The sequence below is a fragment of the Vipera berus genome (genome assembly GCF_964194415.1).
Source record: "Vipera berus genome assembly, chromosome: 2".
Taxonomy (NCBI): domain Eukaryota; kingdom Metazoa; phylum Chordata; class Lepidosauria; order Squamata; family Viperidae; genus Vipera; species Vipera berus.
This window is the reverse complement of record NC_138203.1, coordinates 75,219,723-75,246,298: the sequence shown is the minus strand read 5'-3', so window position 1 is coordinate 75,246,298 and position 26,576 is coordinate 75,219,723. Positions and strand designations below refer to the sequence as shown.

Here is a 26,576-nt window from a genome sequence, read left to right as displayed (position 1 = left end):
CTTTTTAACCCATGAAAATCTTCTCAAAAGTCAGTGATCGTCTTATACGCGGGGTGCTGAAACTTTAGGGACAGGGCTGGCTGAAAAACCTGGAGCGGATCTCCCATTTGGTCTGCCCAGGGAAAGCGGGACCAATTGGAGAAGAAGCTGCAGTCTGTGATTTTTTACAGGCTGGGGTCTGGGTGTCTTTCCTTCTAAAGTTGAAGAGCAGCTGCAGTCTATCCCAACTTGAAAGGCAGGTGGGGAATGCAGCAGCCAGAGCAGCTGCTTAGCTCTAAGGACACATTTGACTCAGGAACTGGGCGAGCTGGCTGGAAAACCTGGAGCAGATTTCCCATTTAGTCTGCGCAGGGAAAGCTTTAGTGTGAATTAGGAAAAGTTTAATCCACTTGCACTGTTTTATGTTTACATGTTTGATGACAAACAGCCTTATGTTTATAAGTGACAGTTTTCCTACTAAGTACCTTCATGTCGTAAGCATTTCAATTAAAATTACCATATTAAAATCAAATCTGATGTTTTTTAATTTTTATTTGGTGTGCGTTGGAAGAGGGGTAGTCTTATACGGCGAGTATAGCCCAAACCCTATAATTTAACAGGAAATGTAGGGGGTCGTCTTATCGCCCAGTCGTCTTATACGCCCAGTCGTCTTATACGCCGGAAAATACGGTACACCGAATTGCAGCAAAATAAAAAAATAATGTAATATTGTATGCATTATTTTGTGGCTGAAGCATATTTCTGCTTAAATACACATACAGTTTTTTCCATTGGCACACCTTAAAATAGTTAATATCATTTTAAAAAACCAAATAAAAGCAACAGAGGTAAAATGTGTGTGCATCTGAAAACTCTTGCTTTTAGTGCATTCATTTTACAGCTTCTTTTATTGATAGTGACAGAAGAATAGTAGAAAACAAATCAATATCCCATTCCTTTGTGGCAAATGCAAAAAGCGCCAATAACAATTGTTCTTCCAATGAATGTTAATTGTTCTTCACAGACACAATTTATTTAGGTAGTGTTGTATTTACACTGAAAAAATATGATTGAAGCAGGGGATTTTATAAAGTCTTGTCAAATAACTTGTAAATTAAATGTGAGGTTTTGAAATCACAACATATTGTTCTTTTTAATCAATGAAAGTATTCTTGGAAATTCAGTGGTAACTTATTTTTGCAACAGATATATACTTTTTGTGTGCTAACTCTTGGGATTCTACTGGCTTTCATCATTAATTTATGAGGCTTAAAAATGCCAATAAGATAAATTAGGGTCAATAGTACATTTAACATACTATGTTCTAGTAAGACAAATTTAAAAAGCTATTCGGAACTTGAAAAAAAAATTGGTAGAAAACCCTTGTCCTGCTTCTGTTAGTAAAATGGTATGAGACATTCTCTTAAACAAGAATAGTGTACAACAGTAATATGTAAACAGCTTATTAAAACTTAACATTTTTATTCATACATTATTTATCATGATTATCAGTTACTTTCAACAGTACTTGAGGTTATTCTGTCCAATAAATGGTGGATATTTTTACCTAGAAAGCCAGATTGGTTTAATGGTTAAGGCACTGAGCTAGAATCCAGGAAACCAAGACTTCTAATCCCACCTTAGGCAGAAAGGCAGGTGACTGACCTTCGGCCAGTCACTCAATCTCAACCCTCAGAAGCAGGCAGTGGGCAACCACTTTCAAAATCTTGCTAAGAAAAGTGCATGGAGTTGATTAGGCAGTCAACAGGATTCAATACTGATTCAAAGTTAAACACACATGCACATGCACACACACACACACACACACACACACACACACAAACTCCAGTCCCCCTATGCAAACTTATCTTATTCATACTAGTCTGCATAACCTACCTATAGGTTAATTTCATTCATGTCATTCTCCTATAAAGTTCACAGTTTGATACTTGAACACAAAGAAGTCTGTGATGACTGACTCATGGCTGTGGATGATCAGGATGGGGGATGTAATGCATCCATTCTGGCTCTTTTTGACCTCTTAGCATTTTTTTGATACCATTGACCATGGTATCTTTTTGGACCAGCTATGGGGGATGGGGATGGGGGGGACATAGTGTTGTGCTGGTTCAGGTCCTTTCTCCAAGGCTGGTCCCAATCAGTATTAATAGGGAGTGAGAGTTCCAGCCCTTGGCCACTCCTTTGTGGGGTGTGCCTCAGGGCTTGGTACTTCCTCTGCTCCTTTTTAACATCTGTATGAAACTGCTGCGTGAGATCATCCCAACACCATGGGATAAGATATCATTAGTATGTTGATGATATGCAACTCTACATCTCCATCCCTGGTGATCCAAGTCATGCTGTGATCACCCTTTCTCAGTGCCTGGAGGCTGTCAGGGTCTGGATCTGGTACAACAAGCTTCATCTGAACTCAGGCAAGACAGAATGGCTGTGGGTATGACCTCTGGATCCAGTGGTTTGTCATCATTAACTCTAGATGGCATTGCACTCTCCCAGACAGATTTGGTGCACAACTTGGGGAGTCCTCCTAGACTCATGTCTCACCACTTGCTCAAAGAGCAGATGTTGTTGTGGCTAGGAGGGTCTTTGCCCAATTTCGGTTTGTGTATCAGTTGTGCCCTTACCTGAGGTTCAGCACATGGTCACTCATGCTTTAGTGATGTCCAGATGGATTACTGCAATGTGCTCTGCACAGGGCTGTCCTTGAGGAGAATACAGAAGCTGCAGCTGGTTCAGAATGCAGTAGCACACATAGTCCTGGGCGCTCCCATATAACACCATTACTGCACAAACTGCATTGATTGCTAGATTGCTTCTGGATCCAATTCAAGGTGTTGGTTGTTATCTTTAAGCCCTATATGGCATGGCTCCAGGATATCTGAAGGCTATCTCTCACTGATGAGCAAACTTGTACCACTCACGCCAGCAGAAGAGGCCTGCTATGGATCCCATCTGCTGAGGTATTGAAGCAGGCAGGATCAAGAGGAAGAGCCTTTTCTGCTGCGCTCCCATCCCTGTGGAATATTCCTTCACTGGAAATCATAACTACTCTGTCCTTTTGGCCTTCTAAAAGGGTATTAAAAGTTGGCTTTGCCAGTTGACCTGGGGCCCTGAGGTGGGCACTCGCTGTTGGAGACGGCTGATGGGGTACAAGATCTCATCCCTATCACATCCATATCTTGGATCTTGTAGGCGTGGTTTTGCCACAAATATTTACTAATGTTTTAATCTCCTTTTAATCTTTTAATTATTTTTCATTCATTTCGATAACTTGTAAGCCACCCAGAGTCACCTTTAGGGCAAATGGGAGGCATAGAAATTTAGTAAGTAAATAAGTAAGTCTATTTAATGTTGTCAATTCTTTGGTGATTCTTAATCCAATCTCAGTATTTTAGTTTGTTGCTTTGTTAATATTATTTGATTTTGTTCCTGAAATTGAGGGGTGGTTATTTGTCTGCAATTCTAACGGGTCTTCAGTATTTTCTATTTGTTCCTCTGTTGATCTTGACAATATAATATCAATATCTGACACTGTTCTTGCATTGTTGCTGATCTGATTGAAATCATATGGGATCCAGAAAGTAATTCTAATAAAGCATATATGGAGTCATGTTGGTTATCAAATGGGAGTTTGTAGGCCATTTTTGCATCCAGGCTGAAAATTTGCTTCAAATAAGTTTAGTGGGGTGACAATTTTATTTCCAAGTTTAGAGTTGATAACTTCTAGGAGTCTGTGCTGAGCTATAGTTAATGGAATGTAAGGAACCTACTCTACATTTAAAGTTAAGAATGGACCATCTGGTATTAACATTTACTGTACTTTACAGACAGTTTTAACTATTCTTTCTGCTTCCTCACCGACTTGTGAATAATGGGGTTGGATGAAATCTGTCCAGTTATACTTCTAACCAAAGGGCAAACTTTGTCTGTATATGTGAGGATGATAGTGTCAGATAGTGCTTTTTATTGAGCAGTCCAGCATCACAAGGTTATATGCATTCTGCATTTAATCATGCCATAAGTCATCATGAGAGCAATTTCTATTCTGTGACCAGGCCTAAGTCCTAACTTCTGTAGACATCAAATTGATCTTACATATTCTTGACTTTTAGCCTGGGTAGTTATGAATTTTTTTTAAAAAAAAAGTATCTTGTCATTTGACCTGGAATAACAATTTTAATGCCAGAAAGAAATGAACTGTGCAGAAATCTGAACTGGAAGGGCAAAATGTGATTTGAAGACCATATCAGCACACACCTGACACATGTAAGGAACTTGAAACCAAAAGTCATATTTTCCCATGATTGCATAGTTGTCTGCAGAGGGCAACTATATAAGCTGGAAAAGAACAGCTGCTTTAAAATATTTTGGGCAGGTGCTGTGTGCACATTCCAAATCACATTTTACTCTTTGAATGTGGATCTCTGCACAGCCTAGCAGATAACCCTGCAGAGAATAAGTTCAATATGGAAGGTATTCTGCCTGCATGTAATGTCCAACCATTTTATTTTAAATTCAGTTTGCCTATACTTTGACTCAGTAGCAGTAATGATGCATATGTGCAGAAGAGCCGATTCAAAATAAATTTTGAAGCATGCAGTATTGCTTTATAAATCTCAAGTTCTTCTAAAATGTTAATTGAATCTAGATAAAAGCATTTTAGTGCAAGTCATGATGATGACTGTTACCACAAGTGTATTTGCCTCACTGATGTTGATTAGAAAAGTTTTATTTCATTAAACAAGTATTTGACAACACATTGGTATCTGATCCAAATAGTTGAAATCTGTTATGAAGATCTGCAGCTAGTAGATAACTGGACAAATTGAGAACCACTCACACTATTACCAGTTATTTCTTTTCAGATTAAGCATACTTTGCTTCTGGTTCCATAGTAACAACAGTTGTGTCTAAGTGATGGAGAATTCATCCCTCTGATGAGGAGATGATCTATCTGCACTGAGGGAGGTGTCAGTATATTGCATCTTCAAGACCTATTGTTGGGCCCAACAGTGGTGGATAATTTCTGAGCAGCCTCCAAACTTTGCTTTATGGATGAGGTGGTTGAGTTCTGGAGATTCTCTGAGGAAGCAGATTATCTAGAGGGTTTTTTTAAGTTGGTTTTCAGCATGGATATACTACTGAGCATGCTTGTGAATGACTTCTGATGAAATTGAAGTAGGAATGATTCAACTGTTTTAGTCCTTTTAATGCAGCAACCCCCAACCTTTTGAGCACCAGGGACCAGTTCTGTGGAGAGGGGTTTTTCATGGACTGGAGAGGATGTGGTTTTGCGTGCTACCTGCATCCTGTGGATGGGGCTTTGCTTGTTTGCATGGCCCAGTTTCTGGCATGCCACAGACCGGTGTGGTCCATGGACCGGGGGTTGGGGACCCCTGTTTTAATGGTTTTCACTATCCTCTGACATAATGGTATTCCTTGACATACAATCACAATTGAACCCAGAATTTTGCTCATAAGTTGTTGCAGTTATAAATCGAGTAAATGCATGATCCAACTCAATTTTATGACCATTTTTATGATGGTCATTAAGCAAATCACATGATCGTTAAGTGAATTATGTATTCATAAATCTGAATCCAGCTTATTAAATGGGCATTTTAGCCCTACAATGGGAAATATGTCACAAAATGCGATCATGCTGCAACTGGTTATGTGAGCTGGTTGCCAAGTGCCTGAAATGCAATCACGTGATGGACTTGTGCAGCAGTCGTACTTTGAGGATGAGTCATAAGTCACTTTTGAAAAATCTGTTGTAACTTGAGGATTGATGAGGCAATTGTGTTGGAAAGGTTCCCCTTTCTCCATTCCTGAATCCAGTCATTATTAACAGGATGGTAGACATCTAACCTAAAACTCTTTGGATGGATCCTTTAGGATTCAGTGCTTTTTCCACTTGGTCATCCAATAATATGAGATCAGCAATCATCAATATGCTAATGATGTCCTGTTCTTTATGTTGACCATTGACTAGCCATGTACTGTTGTCAGGTTTATGTTGTAGTGCTTGGGAACTGTTGTGATCTGGATAGGGAAGAGGAGGCATAAGTTCAACCCTGGCAAGACAGAGTAGCTGTAGGTTAAAGATCCAAATATTTCTGGGATTCCAGTTATAGTTCTGGATGTGGTTCTATATCAGTAGGGAGATCTCTCAAGTCATCTAATGTGTTCATAGTTTTATGATTTTTGCTCAAAGTGCAATGATGGCTTTGCATAGATACTACTTGCATATCAATTATCCTAGATGGAAAGGCCATTCTCATTGTCATTCATGTCTTAGTCAACTTTTGTCCAGACTATTATAATGAAGCCTGCATGAAACTGCTTTTCAGTTCCTGTTGGAAACAACAGTTGATCCATAATTATCCAGAATGCAATGGCATAAATGCAGGTAGTCCTATATATATGACTACAATTGAGCCCAACATTTCTGTTGCTAAGTGAGACCATTTGTTAAGTGAGTTTTGCTCCATTTTACGACTTTTCTTGCCACGGTTATTAAGTGAATCATTGGAGTTGTTAAGTTAGTAATATGGTTGTTAATTGGATCTGGTTTCCCAATTGAGCTTGCTTGTCAGAAGGTTACAAAAGGTGATCACATGACCCTGGGACACTGCAAGAGTCAGTTGCCAAGCATCTGAATTGATCATATGACCATGGGGATGCTGCAATGGTCATATGTGTGAAAATGGTCATAAGCCATTTTTTCAGTGACATTGTAACTTTGAGCAGTCACTAAATGAACTGTTGTAAGTCAAGAACTATCTGTAGTTATGGACATACCTCAGTAAACCCAAATGGCATCTTTATTTCACAAACTGATTGCCAGTTCAGTTCCAGGTGTAATTCAAGAAAGCTGATGATCATCTATGAAGAACTTCATGAAGACTAAGAATTTGAATATTTGCAGGATCACCTTTGTCCAATTGTTTCTGCTCATTTATAATATCTCTCATGTGAAGCACACTCCTAATCTCACCAGTAAAATAATGTTATATTTTGGGACCCACGAGCCATGTTCTCTCTCTCTAGAGCCGCATTTTTGAAAAAAATGTCCATATGACCCTAACTCTGCTTCTTGTTAGAAAGGCCTTAAGGCCTGGTTCTTCCTTTAGTGTTCTGTTGTGATGATGTGTAAGGTTGGTGGAGTATTAGTGTTCTGATTGTTTATTTATTTATTGTCTTTCTATGGTATGATTGCTTTTATTATCTTCATTTTTTTAGTTTATTATTATTTGCTTAGGTCTTCTTGTCAGCTACTTAGAATGGCTTGATGTTTTCTTGGCCCTAGAAAATTGAATCAGTAAATCAATGAATAATAAAATGAAGTTGCATGAATGCATAAAGTGGCAAATGATACAATGTGCATCAAGACATTGTGATGCAAATATTATGATTTAAGCAGGCATTGGGAAGTCAGTACATGAGGCCAAAATTTACATCGTGCTGCGTATTTAACTGGTTTTGAGTCATCTAAAGACAGTACAGTAGCCTATCAGCTTCACCTTCCTTCATAATCTTAAAACAATACACTCTGTTGTTTAGTTGTTAGGTGAGCAATTGCAGTGGCAAAGCTAAACCTGTAGTTCACGTGATTACTTTATGCATGCCTTTTATGTACAGCTTTAATTGCCAAGAAAATATATGTGTAAAGTAGTAACTTCACACAAAAATTATTCAGGGTACTAATTGCATAAGCCTATTGCGAGTATTTCTTTAAAAATTCTGTTAGAAATGGGTGGACCTTGGGTCTTGGCTGCAGGTACATTTCATCACACTTTTTTTTTAACCTTTGTTGTTCTTGTTAGCTGCAAAGTCGTGTCTGACCCATCACGACCCCATGGACAATGTTCCTCCAGGCCTTCCTGTCCTCTACCATCTTCTGGAGTCCATTTAAGCTCACGCCTACAGCTTCAGTGACTCCATCCAGCCACCTCATTCTCTGTCGTCCCCTTCTTCTCTTGCCCTCAATCTTTCCCAGAATTAGGCTCTTCTCCAGTGAGTCTTTCCTTTTCATTAGGTGGCCAAAGTACTTGAGCTTCAATTTCATGATCTGGCCTTTTAAAGAGCTGTCGGGGTTGATCTCCTCTAGGACTGACTGGTTTGATCACCTTGCAGTCCAAGGGACTCGCAGGAGTCTTCTCCAGCACCATAGTTCAAAGGCCTCAATTCTTTGGCACTTAGCCTTTCTTATGGTCCAACTTTCACTGCCATACATTGAAACTGGGAAGACCATACCCTTGACTATACGCACTTTTATTGGCAGGGTGATGTCTCTGCTTTTTAGTGTGCTGTCTAGATTTACCATGGCTTTCCTCCCCAGAAGCAAGCGTCTTTTAATTTCTTGGCTGCAGTCCCCGTCTGCGGTGATCTTGGAGCCCAGGAAAATAAAATCTGTCACTATCTCCATTTCTTCCCCATCTCTTTGCCAGAAATTGAGAGGGCCAGATGCCATGATCTTGGTTTTCTTAATGTTAAAGTTTCAAGCCAACATTTGGACTCTCCTTCTTCACTCGCAACAAGAGGCTCTTTAGTTCCTCTTCACTTTCTGCCATTAGAGTGGTATCATCTGCATATCTTAGGTTGTTGATATTTCTCCCGGCAATCTTAATTCCAACTTTAGATTCATGTAGCCCTCCCTTCTCATGATGTGCTCTGCATATAAGTTAAATAGGCAGGGTGACAGTATACAGGCTTGCCGGACTCCTTTCCCAATTTTGAACCAATCAGTGGTTCTGTGTCCAGTTCTCACCTTTGCTTCTTCACCCGCATATAGGTTTTGCAAGAGACAAATGAGATGGTCTGGTACTCCCATCTCTTTAAGTACTTGCCATAGTTTGTTATGATCCACACAATCAAAGGCTTTAGCATAGTCAATGAAGCAGAAGTAGATGTTTTTCTGGAACTCTCTAGCTTTCTCCATGATCCAGCGTATGTTGGCAATTTGATCTCTAGTTCCTCTGCCTCTTCGAAATCCTGCCTGTACTTCTGGTAGTTCTCGATCCACATACTGCTGGAGTCTAGCTTGTAGGATTTTAAGCATAACTTTACTAACATGTGAAATGAGTGCAATGGTGCGATTAAACATTCTTTGGCATTGCCTTTCTTTGGAATTGGAATGTAAACTGATCTTTTCCAATCCTGTGGCCACTGTTGAGTTTTCCAAATTTGCTGGCAAATTGAGTCTAGCACTTTTACTTCATCGTCTTTTAAGATTTTGAATAGCTCAGCTGGAATACTGTCACCTCTACTAGCTTTGTTGTCACTCAGCTTTCCTAAGGCTCACTTCACTTCTCATTCTAGGATGTCTGACTCGCGGTCAGTAACCACCTCATTGTGGTTATCAGGGACATTAAGCTTGTTCTTGTATAATTCTTCTGTGTAATTTTGCCACCTCTTCTTAATCTCTTCTGCCTCTGTTAGGTCCCTGCCATTTTGATCCTTTATCATGCCCATCTTTGCATGAAACATTCCCTTCATCTCTCCAATTTTCTTGAAGACATCTCTGATCCTCCCTATTCTGTTGTTTTCTTCTATTTCTTTGCACTATTCATTTAAGAAGGCATTCTTATCTCTTCTAGCTATTCTCTGGAATTCTGCATTCAATTGGGTGTATCTTTCTTTTTCTCCCTTGCCTTTTGCTTCTCTCCTTTCCTCAGCTATTTGCAAAGCTTCCTCAGACAACCATTTTGCTTTCTTGCATTTCTTTTTCTTTGGGATGGTTTTAGTTGCTACCACTTGTACAATGTTGTGAACCTCCGTCCATAGTTCTTCAGGCACTCTGTCTATCAGATCTAATTCCTTAAATCTATTTGTCACCTCTACTGTATATTCATCAGGGATATGATTTAGTTCATACCTGAGTGGCCTAGTGCTTTTCCCTACTTTCTTCAGTTTAAGCCTAAATTTTGCAAGGAGAAGCTCATGGTCTGAACCACAACCTGGTCTTGTTTTTACTGTCTGTATAGAACTTCTTCATCTTTCGCTGCAGAGCACATAGTCAATCTGATTTCTTTGTTGACCATCTGGTGATGTCCATGTGTAGAGCTGTCTCTTGGGTTGTTGGAAAAGAGTGTTTGCTATGACCATCGTATTCTCTTGACAAAATTCTGTCAGCCTGTGCCCTGCTTCATTTTGTACTCCAAGGCCAAACTTGCCTGTTATTCCAGTTATCTTTTGGCTTCCTACTTTAGCATTCCAATTCCCCATGATGATAAGGACATCATTTTTTGGTGTTAGTTCTATAAGGTGCTGTAGGGCTTCATAGAACCGGTCAATTTCATCCTCTTCAGCACCGGTGGTTGGGGCACGGACTTGGACTACTGTGATATTGAATGGTTTGCCTTGGATTTGAACTGAGATCATTCTGTCATTTTGGGGATTGTATCCCAGTATTGCTTTTCCTACTCTTTTATTGACTATGAAGGCTACTCCATTTCTTCTGATGGCTTCTTGCCCGCAGTACTATACCTGATGATCATCTGAATTAAATTCACCCATTCCTGTCCATTTTAGTACGCTGATTCCTAAGATGTCGATGTTCAGTCTTGTAATCTCTTGTTTGACTACGTCCAGCTTTCCTTGATTCATGGATCTTACATTCCAGGTTCCTATGGAGAAAAAATCTTTACAGCATCGGACTTTCCTTTCACCACCAGATACATCCACAGATGAGCGTCCTTTTGGCTTTGGCCCAGTCGCTTCATTATTTCTGGTGCTACTAGTACTAGCCCTCTGCTCTTCCCCAGTAGCATATTGGACGCCTTCCGACCTGAGGGGCTCATCTTCCAGAGTCATATCTTTTTGTCTTTTGGTATTGTCCATGGGGTTTACATGGCAAAGATACTGGAGTTGGTTGCCATTTCCTTCTCCAGTGGATCATGTTTTGTCAGAACTCTCTGCTATGACCTGTCTGTCTTGGGTGGCCCTGCATGGCATAGCTCATAGCTTCATTGAATTATGCAAGCCCCTTCGCCACGACAAGGCAGTAATCCATGAAGGGGCATCCTCCCCTAGGCTTTAAAAAAGGAAAGAAAGATTTACATTTCCTTGCTTTTGAATGATTTATCTCAGTGTTTTTCAACCTTTTTTGGGCAAAGGCACACTTGTTTCATGAAAAAAATCACGAGGCACTCCACCATTAGAAAATGTTAAAAAATTTAACTCTGTGCCTATATTGACTATATATAAAGTAATTCTCTTGAATAGGAATCAAATAAACACAAAGAAAGTATTTTATAATTACTTTTCAATTTTTCCCACGGCACACCAGGCAACATCTCGCGGCACACTAGTGTGCCACGGAACAGTGGTTGAAAAACACTGATTTATCTAATGGTAAGGACCATTCTGCATCACATTTTGACTTATATATGCAGGTAATCCTTGACTTATAACCATTTGTTTAGTGACCATTCAAAGGTACAGTGGCACTGAAAAAAGTGACTTATAGCCATTTTTCCACACTTAACGATTGTTGCAGCATCCCTGCAGTCACATGAACAAAATTCTGACACTTGGCAACTGGCATGTATACAGGACAGTTGCAGTTTCCCAGGCTCTTAAGATCATTTCTTACGACCTTCTGACAAGCAGAGTCAATGGGGAAACCAGATTTACTTAACAACCATGTGATTCACTTAACAACTGTGAGAAGAAAGGTCGTAAAAAATATCAAAACTCAACTTAGCACCAGAAATGTGGGGCTCAATTGTGGTTGTAAGTCAACTATCTATATAACCCCAGCACATTATCACTATAACAATATATAGTATCAAGTAGTAATTTTCAAACATTACTTATGTTGGAATTGCTAAAATGATGGTGATGTGAGCAGATAGATATTTCATCTCCTATTTTCTTTTTCTTTTCTAGGTGTTGTAATTCTGGATTAAAAATGTCTCTCTCTCTCTCTGTGTATATGTATTTAATGTCCAGCAGCTACTCTAAAATCCCTATACTCACTATGCTCTGTCAACTTCCCTCTGTTCATATTTTATTTGAACTTTTTTGCCTTTTTGGGAGGAATCTGCTGCCCTTAGTATAGTTAGGAGAAGATAAAAAATAAGCCACAAGCAAAAAATGAACTCTCTGGCTGGAAAGGCAAGCAAACAATGCAGAATCATATCTCTTCTATCAACTAAAAGAATCTAGCATATCTTTGAAATAGCAAGTTAGAATTGATTTGCTTTGTTGAAAAGCAAACAGATATCTATCAGACCAGGATAGATGAATACACTTTAATAGAACTATGTTTGATTTTGTGGGAAGATGAGAGAATGGACATATCACCTTAGCTGTTAGGGAAAAGGAGCATTTTGCTTTGCCCAGGCAAGAGATCATGTCTGATTACCTATATAATCTATTCTATAGAATAGAATAGGTTTCTTTATTGATGAAGTGTGATTGGACACACAAGGAATTTGTCTCTGGTGCATAAGCTCTCATTGTACATACAAACAACAGAGTTATAAGCCATAGATCATAAATCATAAGAAGATACAATCATAAGATACGAACAAGTGATAAATCATAAGATACTAATAGGAGAAGGTAGTAGGAAAGATGAGAAGTTAAGAAGATGAGAAGATAAGAAAGATGAGAAGATGACAAGGATAATAGCAATACAGCCTACTACATGGGTAAATATCCTTATACATAAGACAGCGGTGTGGGAGTTAGGTGTTTAGCGGAGTGATGGCATGGGGGAAAAACTGTCCTTGTGTCTAGTTGTTTTGGCATGCAATGCTCTATAGCAATGTCCTGAGGAGAGAAATTAAGTTTTTGTCCGGGATATGAGGGGTCTCTAGATATTTTCTCAGCCCTCTTTCTGGTTCGTGCAGTATATAGTTCTTCAATAGAAGGCAGGCTGATTGCAACTGTTTTTTTAATATGCAACACTCATAAGTTCCTAACTTGAGATGTCTGACATTTAGGATGAAACTGAAAATCCTATTGTCTAATACTCTCCTCCTCCTTTCTTGGTATGGTCACTAGAATGTTAGAAACTAATCATATTATTTTATCTGTTACGGCAAACAGGATACATGATGGTAGATGAGAGAATAAAAAAATTGCCAGATATCTGTTGGCTTCCAATACATGTGAAAATTGATTCTCTTGTAGTTCAGCTGTTGTACCATCTCATTCTGTTTTTAGATGATAAAACCAGTTTTTCATTAATATTCATTTTACACAAGCCTTGTCTTTAAAGAATTACAACCTTTACAGATTTTACTTCTAGCTGACAGTTTTAAACTTAAAGCTGGAAGTGAGGCAAATTCTGATAAGCTTGAAGCTACCATTACCGTGGAACAGTCTTTGACTTTACCAAAAGTACTGCCACCTGTAAGAATCAAACTTCACTCCCTGAAACAGGAATTAAGTCAAATACAAACTCAGAAAATACAGAGGAAAATTTACACAGGAAGTGGACAGAGCAAATCAATAGAATCTAGGTTTCTCAAATCACACATATTTACTAAATAATATTAAGCTAAATAACTTTATTGTGCCACTTAACAAGCACAAGGTAATTGGTGTTTGAATATCCAAAATTAAATTAACAATTTCAGGATAAGAAGGTAAGGTAGATAAAAAAAGAATTTTGGCTAAAGGACAATATTAAATAAAAATGCTAAGATGCTTGCTCAGTCTATACACATGCAACATTAAAATTAGCAATCGGAGTACTTTAAGATATCAAAATAAAATACAAATAAAAAAAGATATAGGTAGATAAAACCCTCACTCCTCAGAAGAGATTTGAGGACTATAAATGTCTCTTACAGACCCCCTGTCAAACCTGAGGAAAATATAGTACAATAGGTGACATGACAAGTACACATTAAAGCATAAGTAAAGTTGAAAAGTATTATTAGTACTGATACTCATCCATTTCTGGCTACCCATTCTCAAGCAGGTTCAGTTGCTCTTAATTATTCTGTTTCTGATTTAGATACCGCCACATAAAACCTGGCAATCGTGGGTGCTATTTCAGGCTTGATATTGGAAAGAGACCTGTTCTGTATATTTGGCATAGGAAATCTGACCCAATAAGTGGATGTTTCTGTATTCTTGTCTTCTTTATGGAATGTCAGCAATTTTTAACACTTATTATTTTATGTATGAATAGTAGAAATGGTTATTTTAAAAATTTATATAACAGGTTCTTGATTAGGATCATTTAATGTTACATTAATGTTTATTGTATACTTAGATTTCAGTAAGGCATTTGACAAAGTAGACCACAATCTACTCCTTGGTAAGCTAGAAAAAGGTGGAATAGACAACATCACCACCAGATGGATCTGTAGCTGGCTGATAAACCGTACTCAATGAGTAGTCCTCAATGGCACTACATCCACATGGAGAGAAGTTAGCAGTGGGGTAACACAAGGTTCCATCTTAGGCCCAGTACTCTTCGATATCTTCATCAATGACTTAAATGAGGGAATTGAAGGGAAACTCATCAAATGTGCAGATGACACCGAACTGTCAGGAGTAGCCAACACTCCAGAAGACAAACTTAGAATCCAAAAAGATCTTGACAAACTCAAACAATGGGCCTTATCCAACAAAATGAGTTTCAATGTGGAGAAAAGCAAAGTTTTATACCTAGGCAGGAAAAACCAAAGGCACAAATACAGATTGGGCGAGACCTGGCAGTAACTGTGAGAGGGACCTTGGAGTCCTAGTGGACGATCACTTGACTATGAGCCAGCAGTGTGTAGCAGCAACCAAAAAAGCTAATACAATTAAATTTTTAAGAAGAGACTAGACAATCACCTGTCTGAGATGGTATAGGTTCTCCTGCTTGAGCAGGGGGCTGGACTAGAAGACCTCATTTTCTTCTTCTGTAATCTTCCATGTAATTTTGAGATATATTCTAGTATGTTGATAAGTTCTGCAAAACACCTTTCAAATGTTTCAGAAAACAGGTTGCAGAGGGGGAAAAAGAATAATCACTTTTGTTCAATAAACAAATGTTGATTCTACATAGAGAAATATACCACTGGATTCTATCCAGAGTTATATCATTTTGGTATGCTTAAATATTTGGGGAGGAGAAGGTGATGATGCTAATTAGTTGTAAAAGATACATGCTTAAGGGAAGAAGTAAAACTTAATCCATACATCCTGTGTTCTCCAGAGTAATTCTTCTAAAAAGAAGGATGTTTGACTTTCAAATATATAATTTTAATTCATTTATGGGAGGGACATCAAGTTTGTGCATATGTTTCATTTTTATTGTTATTTCTATTACTCCATAGATGGGCAGCATATAAATTTAATAAATACTCAGAAACAGGAACATACATAAAGCATCTAGAGAGGCAGCCTCTTGGAACTCTCTATTTATACTAGTGTTCTGTATAGTTAGATGTACGGTTGACTTTATTTCAAGTTTGTATGAAAATTGTAATTATGTTTTCATAATCTGAAAACAAAATATACCTCTTTACAAGTTACCCAAGCAATAACTGTACTTTAGCAGACATATATACTAATGATTTTATTTTTTTGCTAATCACTTCAATACTAGGAAAATAAAACTGTATACTGTTAAAATGGTTATGTAAAAGGACATATTAAATTTGAAACCCTATTATTTGGGATTTTAAAAGATAATTATCACTGGATTAAGAAAACAACATCTAACCATTGGATTTTAACTATTTTGTTAACTGCCTTGTCTATAAGCTTAAAAAACAATGGTTTTATGAAATGAAACTCTAATATTACACTTACAATCTTAAAGGATTAAACCTGGATCATAAAATCAACAAGTTGAAGTCTCTTCAAATAACTGAAAGGAGAATAAACTGAGAGAATAAATGTTAGCTTTAGGGCATTAATATTGTAGGAAGGTATCCTATAAAAATATGATTTTCTGGAGTAAAGAATAAAATATTCATGGATTTATTATACTTTGTTTTACTTTTGATGCAGTTATGCTAGTCCACTAGTGTATACTTTTAAAACAAATTGTATAAATATTATGTTCCACTATAATTAAACTATGTATCTCATTTGGTAAAGAAATATACATTCGCTCTTATAGTACACTGAGTGGCATTCATGTTGTAGGTTATTGTAAGATAACTACCGTATTTTTCGGACCATAAGACGCACCTGACCATAAGACGCACCCAGTTTTTAGAGCAGGAAAACAAGAAAAAAAATATTCTGAACCAAATAGTACCGGTATACTAGGAAAGAAGGAGGGGAGAGAGAGAGAGAGAGAGAGAGAGAGAAGGAAGGAAGGAAGGAAGGAGGGAGGGAGGGAGGAAGGAAGAAAGAGAGAGAGAGAAAAAGAAAGAAAGAAAGAAAGAAAGAAAGAAAGAAAGAAGAAAGGAAGGAGAGAGAGAAAGAAGAAAGGAAGAAACAAAGAAGGAAGAAAGAAAGGGAGGATGGAGGGAGCAAGGAAGAGAGAGAGAGAAAGAAAGAAGGAAGGAAGAGAGAAGGAAGGAAGGAAGAAAGGAGGAAGAAAGAAAGAGAAAGAAAGAAAGAAAGGTAGGTATGGGTAGTTTCTTTTCCCTGAATAGGTTTTCTAAGATGCCGAAGCAATTTCAAACAATTAGCAGTATTATCTTGCAAATGGGAAATCACTTTCAATAAACTTCGTAGAGAAACCTGCAGGGACAACTCCTCACGGCTTTGCTGGGGCAAGTTGCCTATGAGGTTTAGTTTAGCAAAAACTATTTCTTTAGCAGTGAGGTAAAAGAAAATGTGCGCGTGCAGGGAGGGGGAGGCAGTCAGAAGGCATGACAGGCATGTCCGTATTCCTCCCCTGCCAACCAATCACGGGCGGGGCGGAGAATTCCACATCTTCATTCAATCACGTCTCTCCAATGGCGCTGATGGACTGCGTTGACTGAATGGGAGACCATAAGACGCACCTCGTTTTTCCACCCACTTTTGGGAGGGGAAAAGTGCGTCTTATGGTCCAAAAAATACAGTAAATAAATACAAAAGTACTTTTTCAGATGCCATTTTCTTCTGAATCTATATTTTGCTTTCTCTGAACATTATTTTATCTCTCAAATTGTCCTGCTAAAATGATTGCATGAGCAAACTATAAACCCATTTTCTTCTGGCATTTTAAATAATTAACCACGGTAGTGTCACCTAATCAGGATATGCATTAATATCTAAATTCCATCACCTTGATTGTGTATGCATATTATCCAATCAGTTGTAATACTGAAGTGGCTCATTGCATATCCCTGCCCTGATATTTCTCCATATCACAAAATCAACATTTGCAAAAATAATTACCATGGGGTAACATAGTTAACATATTATAGGCAAACAGATTCACAAAGAAAGTAACAAATTCTGAGCAGTAAAGTAATAATAATAACAACAATAATAATATAAAAAGCTACGCTTTTGAAAATTGCAGTCCATTCCATGCCAGCAATTTAATATTAAGATGTAGATCTAAATATATGTTTCCTCAGTTTTCCAGTTATTCATTTCACCATTCCCCTCCCCCCAAAACTGGTCATCTAGATGTTTTTTTTTTAAAAAAATCCCATGTATCAAGTAACAGATTTCATGCTGCTGTATATAGTTCTAAAGATTATTGAAACTAAGAGCTGTTATTTTGTAGGTCAATCAGAAATAAATACAATAATCTTGTTCATGCTGTCTGACGTTAACTAGCTGGTGAGTTTCTCAGGGGCAAAGTGATGGAAATCTGACAAAATGGTAGGATGAAACAGAAGCTAATAACAGTGTTTAGGGTCTTGTACCTGCAGTGGTCCTGAGCTAATACCAAATATTTGCTGTGAGAAGTCAAAAGGTTTGAAGTATTTCTTTTCTTTTCACTTAATTCAGTGATCCAGAACAGTATATAAACTGCTTTCAGAATGGTATATAAAGCAAAACCTCGGGAGAAGGGCGGTATAGAAATCAAATGAGTCCCTCGGGAGAAGGGCGGTATAGAAATCAAATAAACTTAAACTTAAACTTAAAAATAGCAACAAATATTTTCCCCCCACACCTAAATAGTAAATTTGTAGCAAATAAAGAAAGTCATAGGGTATAAAATAGTTGTCTTAACCTTCATACTGTAGCTGTTTTGGACTTTAGGGTGATAGAGAACAAGAATCTTTTCTTTGGAAGATATTATTATGATCAAAGAGCACTGTGAAAAGCTAAAAGTGCATGAAAAAACAAATAATAAAACTAAAGGTAATATGTATACTATGAAGCACAAGCTTGTCGTTGGAAACTGCTCTAGAGGATGTAAAATGCAGATCATGAGCCATATGCATAGATGTCCACAAGAAAGCACAAATTGACAAAATGTGCAACAATACAAGTTACATGACTAATGTACATTTATCTGATATCAGGATGCAAGAAGAGGCTGGGATTTGTGTTGAGAAATTATGCTGCATGTATTATTTTCACATTGGTCACAGTTCCTACCAGAGACCCCACAAAAATCTCTGCTTTTTATGCTATAATTACTGTGCATATGCTATGTAGAATACATTTACTATATACTATCCATATATTATGTATACTAGTCAATTTTCCCCCATTAACTGTCCGAAATGTTTTATCGGAGATAGTTAAACCATAGATTTATACTGTAATTTGGGAATAAATATTCTTAGTACATTTGAACAATTTTACAACTCACAGATGTTGCCATTTCTAATGTCAGATTTGTGGCTCCGTGGGTTAGGACGCTGAGCTTGTCGATCAGAAGGTCGGCAGTTTGACGGGTCGAATCCCGAGTGCCGCGTAGCAGAGTGAGCACCTGTTACTCGTCCCAGCTTCTGCCAACCTAGCAGTTCAAAAGCACGTAAAAATGCAAGTAGAAAAATAGGGACCACTACGGTGGGAAGGTAACAGCTTTCCGTGCACCTTTGGCGTCTAGTCATGCCAGCCACATGACCACGGAGACGTCCTCGGACAAGCGCTGGCTCTTCGGCTTTGAAACGGAGATGAGCACTGGCCCCTAGAGTTGGAAACGACTAGCACGCATGTGCGGGGGAACCTTTACCTTTACCTTTATTTCATTGCATTGAAAATGCTTGTTTGTCCAAAGCTTGATGATAGAATATAGCAAAGATAACATTGGGAGATGAATAAACCCCTGACATTATAGGTTCTATCCTATCTAAATAGCCATAAGTGTTAACATCTTTTTATATCAGTGGTTTAAATCCCTTCATTGCATTTGTATGGCTGATAAGCCTAAACAAATATTTAAACATTTGGATTTTATACTTTAGTCTAAATAGAAGCCATAATCATGTAGATATATGAAGTGGTTAGTCAGGCTTCTCAATAAGGTAGTCTGTTTTGTAATACAATAGTATATCTAAGAGCCACAAGTTGATGATGGTAGATGAAAATTACTTTAGTCTTAATAGTAGTGTTCCAGGGACTCCAAGGATTTTCATGTTTCACATACATGCATTTTGGCTAGAGAAGAGGCTTCAAGAATAGGTACTGAAGAAGTGTTTACTCTAAACAACAACAACAACATGGTATTGCATGTTGAGAAGTAACATAAGTTCCCATTGTTAGGTTATTTATTGGGAATGTTTGTTCTCACAAATATTTATAGATGAATAAAAGATTGCAGAGCACATTGATCACATAGATTTTTCAAGAATGACAGTCCTTTGAGAGAAGAGCAAGATACAAGAAACATATGCAGTCCTTTGATACGTAATCCAGTGTTGCTGCAAAAAATTGGAAGATATTAATGCTAAAATAAGAATTTAGCTCATGAAAAGATTCTGCAGTCTTAGAAAGCAGTAGAGAGATGTTAAAACTGTGTGTGTTCTTAAGACAAATGAGGGAATATGCCAGGATGATTGCTGAAATATTTAGTATATTAAACTACTGTATTAAACTAGTTTAATAGCAATGCATGGGTAAATAATTGAGAGGTGAATTCAGAAGGAAAATCACCGAGCCTTCTGCCCCAAATCTGAATTCATTATTTGGATTTGTACAAAATGGCAAATCCAGTCTAAACATCGTGGTGACTGTGTGATTAACCATAATAATATATTTGCCTTGGAAATTATTTTACGGTATCTAATTTTTATAAAAATCTGTAGGTCTATTTATTAAAACACCAATACTGCAAGTGAGAATTACTCATAATCTTTACTTTTTTATTTTATCTTTTCCTATCAAATATATTTATCAACCTTCCACTTGTTTATAATTTTGTTATAGTTCCCTTTATGTATACAAATATACCTTGTTCTGTTTTTAAGGGACATGAAATGCAACGTAGCCCACTGTTCAGGACAAATGTGGATGGGACAAGAAGCGCAAAAGAGATCCTCCATAGTTTCTTGCACTGTAATGGGGATTTGGAGAAAAGATATACTTTCAGACTTACAAAATTCTGTGAATATAATCTTACAATAAAGAAGTAGAATTAGCTCATCTAGCCATGTTTCCTGTCTGGTCTACTTCGCAAAGCTAGTATTAATCAAGAAACTTTTGATCATTCCCTTAGTTGCTTCTCTTTGCTAGAATCCCAAAGCCAATCCCATTACATCATCATTAGGATTATACCTGATTAAGTTTGCAGACAGCATTCTTCTGAGGAAAAAAAACCCAGCTCCAATAGGAAAATCAGTCATTTGCTCTATTACTGGGTTGGTAAATATTGTTCTAGAACAGACAGCACTATGGATCTTCCCAAAGCGTGAAAATAATTGTGGTGATAGAACTCCTAGCTGGTGTCACTAGTTATGGAAACAATTGCTAAAAATTGAACCTGGTCTATCCCACAAGACAGTGCACAAAGGCAAGCAATAATGTATCTAGCTAGCATATATGTGATGCATTTTTAATGAAAAAATATATTAAAACACGATTAGTATTTTTTTGGTCTCTATCTGAAGTACTTGAGAAGCAGTTGCTACATTAAAAGGGGGAAATTATTTTACTGCTTTGAGTGAGTAACATCATTTAAAAAGAGGTGTCTCAGTGCTTTTATAGCCTCTCTAATGTCACACCATTCCCCAATACAATATCCAGCCTTATGTACTTGATATATAAGTTAAACTTTAATAAATACACATTACTAATTTGATTGCAATTCGATCACGAAATTTGGCTTGAATAATTATTTAAACTATATGAGCAAGGCCGGTATTAATGACTAATTTTAAATAATAAAGTTTGAAGGACAGAATACTTAACCCTAAAGTTACGCACAGCATGTTATTTTACCATATCTAGCCATAAAGAAATTGTAGATACAATTAGGAATTTCAGTTCACTGAAATGTAGCTGCTATGAGAGAAAGTTAAATATAATTGTCAGTTGAGCTATAAAATACAGCTTTTCAAATGGTTACACCCCTAGTCAATTACTCTGTAAGTGAAGATTCTATTTATAGATAAATAAGATAATTATGTCAAGATACTGCTTTGAGGTACAAGCTCACTTAAAGATTTAGCCAAGTGAAGATATATTTCTAACTAGTTTGTTTACTTAGTACTTTCCTGTTGTTGATGTAGATTTGTACATTATTAGCCAAATAAATATCTATATGTTGAAGTTATTGTGTATTGCAGGAATCACAGAGGTACCTTTCCTCTTGCTTCCATGTATTAACTGTATTCCATTTAATGTGCTGTATTGCAGAATTTTGACAGCCACTGTATAAATTAATAAAAATATTAACTGTATATTAAGCTGGAAATTCTTGTATGATTTGGCATTATAGGTGTGCATTAAAGTTTCAGCCCATGGAGATTTTTGGTTAACATATGTAGGTTATTGCTTTTTAATGGCCTCATGTCACTGGATTTTACAGAATACAATCCAATCATATGTTAAGAGTGCTTTGCCTTCGTACAAGAATGAGGCTGTCACAGTCCAGGTTTGAAGATCCCTGCCAAGAAAGAGACCGTCAAAGACTAAGCGGTCTTTCTGTATACCCGTTGTCACTGATACTATTTAGAGTTAAGGAGATCATTCTACTCTATACAGATTTATCTCAAGTGTATTACTTTAGTGATTAAAATAAATTCTTGCTTAACAGTGCACTCGCTAGTTCCCATCTGCATGGCTTCAGTTGCTCAAGCAACTTCCTTCCTTCTCCTTCTCTGCTATGTTTCATTGAATCTTCCATCAATACCTCAAAAGATGTAGATTTACCTGACAGAATATCTTGATGAATAAATAAATATGTATTTCATCGAATAGCAGCTTTTTAAATTAGTCTTTTATTTCAACCAACTATGGGGATGCAGTGGCTCAGTGGGTTAGGATGCTGAGCTTGTCGATCAGATGGTCAGCAGTTTGGCGGGTCAAATCCCAAGTTCCACGTAACAGAGTGAGCGCCTGTTACTCGTCCCAGCTTCTGCCAACCTAGCAGTTCAAAAGCACGTAAAAATGCAAGTAGAAAAATAGGGACCACTATGGGGGGAAGGTAACAGCGTTCCTTGTGCCTTTGGCGTCTAGTCATGCCGGCCACATGACCACGGAGATGTCCTCAGACAAGCGCTGGCTCTTCGGCTTTGAAACGGAGATGAGGACCGGCCCCTAGAGTTGAAAACAACTAGCATGCCTGTGCGGGAGAACCTTTACCTTTACCTATGTTTATCTCTAAAATTCAGTAACATACTCCCACATTAAACATACTTCTACATCTTACTCTGTCAGAAGCAGCAGATTTCACAGTTAGAACGTAGTCGTTTCACTTGAAGTTTTATGCGGTCAGAAACTACAATTAACAGAAAAATAACAGATTTCTTGCTGGACATTTTTTCCTTGTTATTCAAATTATAGGTCATATTTCTAATAATATTTAACATGTTAGGTTGTAAAATAATTTTAATGATACTTTACAATTGGGTTGTAAAATTATTATTGCATTGTGTTTGTGCGCCCACAAATGCACACATGCCTCTATATACACATACATTGTGACAATTTAGGAATCACTAGGTGGATTAATTTGTAAAAATATAAAACATGCTTTATATTACATATTTTTCAATTGTCCTTTGATAATGAACAGAATAATTCTGCCTGAAATTAGGCATCTTAGTGTTGCAGAGTTTTTTCAATTTAAATGAAATAAAGCTATCTTGCTATTTTATAATATAATTGTCTGGTGTAAAAACCACCCTAAAAACTCTATAAGTTGACGGTAATAAAATCATGTGGAATAAGTGCCAGAACAGAATAAAAAAACATAGCAACAAAACATAATTTATACAATAACTTTTTATGAACGTGAAAAAACTGTGATGTGGTCAGGCCTCCTGTAATTACCATCATAAACATATTTTAAAGTGTACATTTCCTTGCAATCTTCCTCAGCACAAGGACATAATCTGTCTGTTTGCCTGACAATATATGATAAAGGTGGGAAAGTCATGCCATTTAAAATATTGATTGAGTACGTGAACATTAAAATGAAAACTGAAAAACATTGTGCTTAAAATCCTGATGATTATATTAATGAGTATGCTAATGAACAAGGAAAATGTTTGTTATTTGGTGTTGAAATTTAAAGCTATTACTATATTGATTATTAATACTTTTATCTTTTTAAAAGAGATTGTTGCTGCACAATAATTGCGGATTGATATGATTGTTCATGTTGTCTGATATGCTGTTAAAACATTGTGCCATCAAATTGGAAAACGTTTTATAGAAATAATTAATACATTTAAAGTAGAACAGAAAGCAATTAATGTCATATAAACTTATGCCCACTGAGATAAGCGGTGCTGTTACAAATTTCATTATTTCTTCCCGTCTTATTTTATGCTGAATGCTAGGTTTTATTGCCAAATACCTGACAGACGGATTGGAAATAAGCCACAACTGTCAAAGTATAACAACTCTGACTGTTTCAATCTGCTACATTATAATGTTCCTCGTGGAAATTTAATGAGGAGTGTGTACTCAGACAGAATCTTTGCATAAGAAGGATAGATTGAATTTAATTATCTTTGTTAAAAATAAGAAGGGGAAATTCTTTTTCATTCACCTTGGTAGTATGCAAGACATATTATCCTGGTTGTGTGAATGTTTATAAGAAAAAGGGAACTCAAGTGTGTTCTTTGTAAATGAAACAGGAAAAGGAAAGGTCATGCAAATACCTTAGAGTGCTATTTCAGCATGGCACAAGTAATATCTTATCAGTAATTCCCAAGGTGAAGACTTCACATCTTATAAATTGTTATAAAATGTAGATTTCTTTGGCAAGAGCCAATACAAAATGGCATAAGAATGTCAACCTGCATTTTGGTAAAGATAAGTAAACTCACATTTGTAAAAGATGGAAATACCATTCTGCTACACTATAGCAATATACACAAGTCATATTGTCAGTGATTCCATAGCCCTAAGTGAGAAGGAAGTTATCAAGAAATGCAAACATTGGTCAAGTCTCCCAGGGTATCACTTTTAACTTTTTCAAATGCCTGTGAAAACTTTTCTAGAAATATATGGAATGTTCATACTATTTTCTAGCAAAATAAATTATGGGTTGATGCTGGAAAAAAATGTAATAAATTATCTTCATTCCTTAAAACTGACATGTCAATACTAGTCATATTTAATAAAATAGTGCATAGTCCATAGTCGTTATTGATCTTTTCTCCTGTTTCCTTTTGCTTTTGGAGAAAAATCAGTGTAAAAATAAATAAGGCCTTTATAATCAATGAGAAACTACTGAATGTGATTTCTAGACTATAACAGCAATATCTGAATACTGTTTTTGATTATTATTATTATTTAAATTCTGATCACACTTCTTAAATCAGATAAAGCTCTAGATTAGAGATTCTCATTATTTATGTTATACTCTTGAGAGGGCTCTGGCCTTATGTACATAAGTCAGCAGCTCTACATAACATCTTGAAACTACATATGATTTTGAAGGTAGAAATAATTTGAAAAACACCTCATGAGATACAATTGGTGTTTGCTATAGTTTGCTGTGGAATTTAAATGGTAAAAACAGATTTTCTATTAACTAATAGGATTATAGTTTATGAAATTAAAGTTACAGTCTTTTAAATGCTCGTTTGGGAGCTGCAGTTGTGTTAATACAGTTGTGCTAATAAGGAGTCCAGGAGGTTAGGTGGGCTGACTAGATACCTTAGATTCCAATTTAGATGAAAATAACCAAAGGTATAACCTAATTGAGACTATAGATAAAATATTCTTTGATCCAAGAAAGGTTTCTGTCAGTGGAAGACCTCCAAGGTCCGTTCCAGCTCAATTCTGATTCTGAAATAAATGGTCATTTAATGACTGTTTGAAGTTATATGGCATTGGAACTTTTACAGTGGAATTTCTGTCTGTTATAAAACATCTTGCTATAACCCCCTAGTCATGTGATGAGGATATGGCTGCTTGGCAACCTGTTCACACTTAACAACTGGTTACCAAGTGTCCTATGATCATGTGATCGCCATTTGCAATCTTCTCTGCTCACTTCTGCTGAAAGTCCATGGGAAAAACAGCAGAGAAGGTTGTAAGCTGCTGCTGTCTGCTGAGAGGACTTCCTCTCATCTCTGGGAGCTGCCTGCCAAGGAGAGCTCAGTCTCTATGGCTGGGGTAGAAATGGAGCTTAGATCCCAAAGACCTGAAAGCAGTGGGGTGTAGAAGCAGAGGTCAGATCCCAAACGTTCTATTCCCATAGTCTACCAGAAAAGTTCCCTTCTACACACAGAGGGGAGCTGTATTCTGTTGGCAGCTCTTTCAGTCTGGTCAATTTCTCGACCCAGTAGAGCACTTAATGACCACAGCCAAAAATGCCAGGATTGTTGTCATTCAACAGAGTTGACATTTGAGTGTCTCACTTAACAAACACCTCACTCAATGACTGAGATTCCAGTCCCAGTTGTGGGTATAAGTCAAGAATTACCTGTACAGATTTTATCACAAGTAAGTTTCACTAAGTTTAGGAAACTTGTCTTCCTTGAAAGGGCACATAGCTTTGTATCTTTAACTGCTTATGAGAAACCAAATTATTTTGACCCTGCAGCAAAAATCTGCATAGGTTGGAAATACAGAGCTTCCATTTCTCCAGTGTTTTCACCTGTCACTGGAAGTTATAATTTATATCTTTAAATAAACAACATATCCTTGTAGGATACAAATTCTGAAAACCTTTAACTGCCTTCCCTTGGAAATGTTACCAGCATCAAATTTCTGGGTGTGCAGCTAACGAGTAGGCTGGCTTGGTCGCTCAACAGTGAGAAACTGGTGAAGCGGGCACAGCAGCACCTGCACTTTCTGCGTCGCATGAGAAAAGCTCATCTTCTTTCCCCTGTGCTGACCACTTTCTACAGGGGGACGATTGAGAGCATCCTGTTTATACAGCATCACAGTCTGGTTTGGAAGCATCACTGCTTCAGACAGGAAGGCGGTGCAGAGAGTGGTGAGGATGGCCGAAACAGTCATTTGCAGTTCCCTCCCTCCCATCCAGGACATAGCACAGAAGCGTTGTTTGAATAGGGTCCGTAAGATTATCTGGGACACTACTCACCCTCTTCACAACCTGTTTTCCTTGTTACCTTCTGGGA

The 26,576-nt window shown here is 37.3% G+C and overlaps 1 protein-coding gene across 1 annotated transcript in view; it reads left to right on the top strand.

Annotated features, from left to right (window-relative positions):
- The window catches only part of PTPRD (protein tyrosine phosphatase receptor type D), a gene marked incomplete at its 5' end in the record, with an annotated part of 288,177 nt that overhangs the window by 85,178 nt on the left and 176,423 nt on the right, over positions 1-26,576 (top strand). The window lies entirely within an intron of this gene.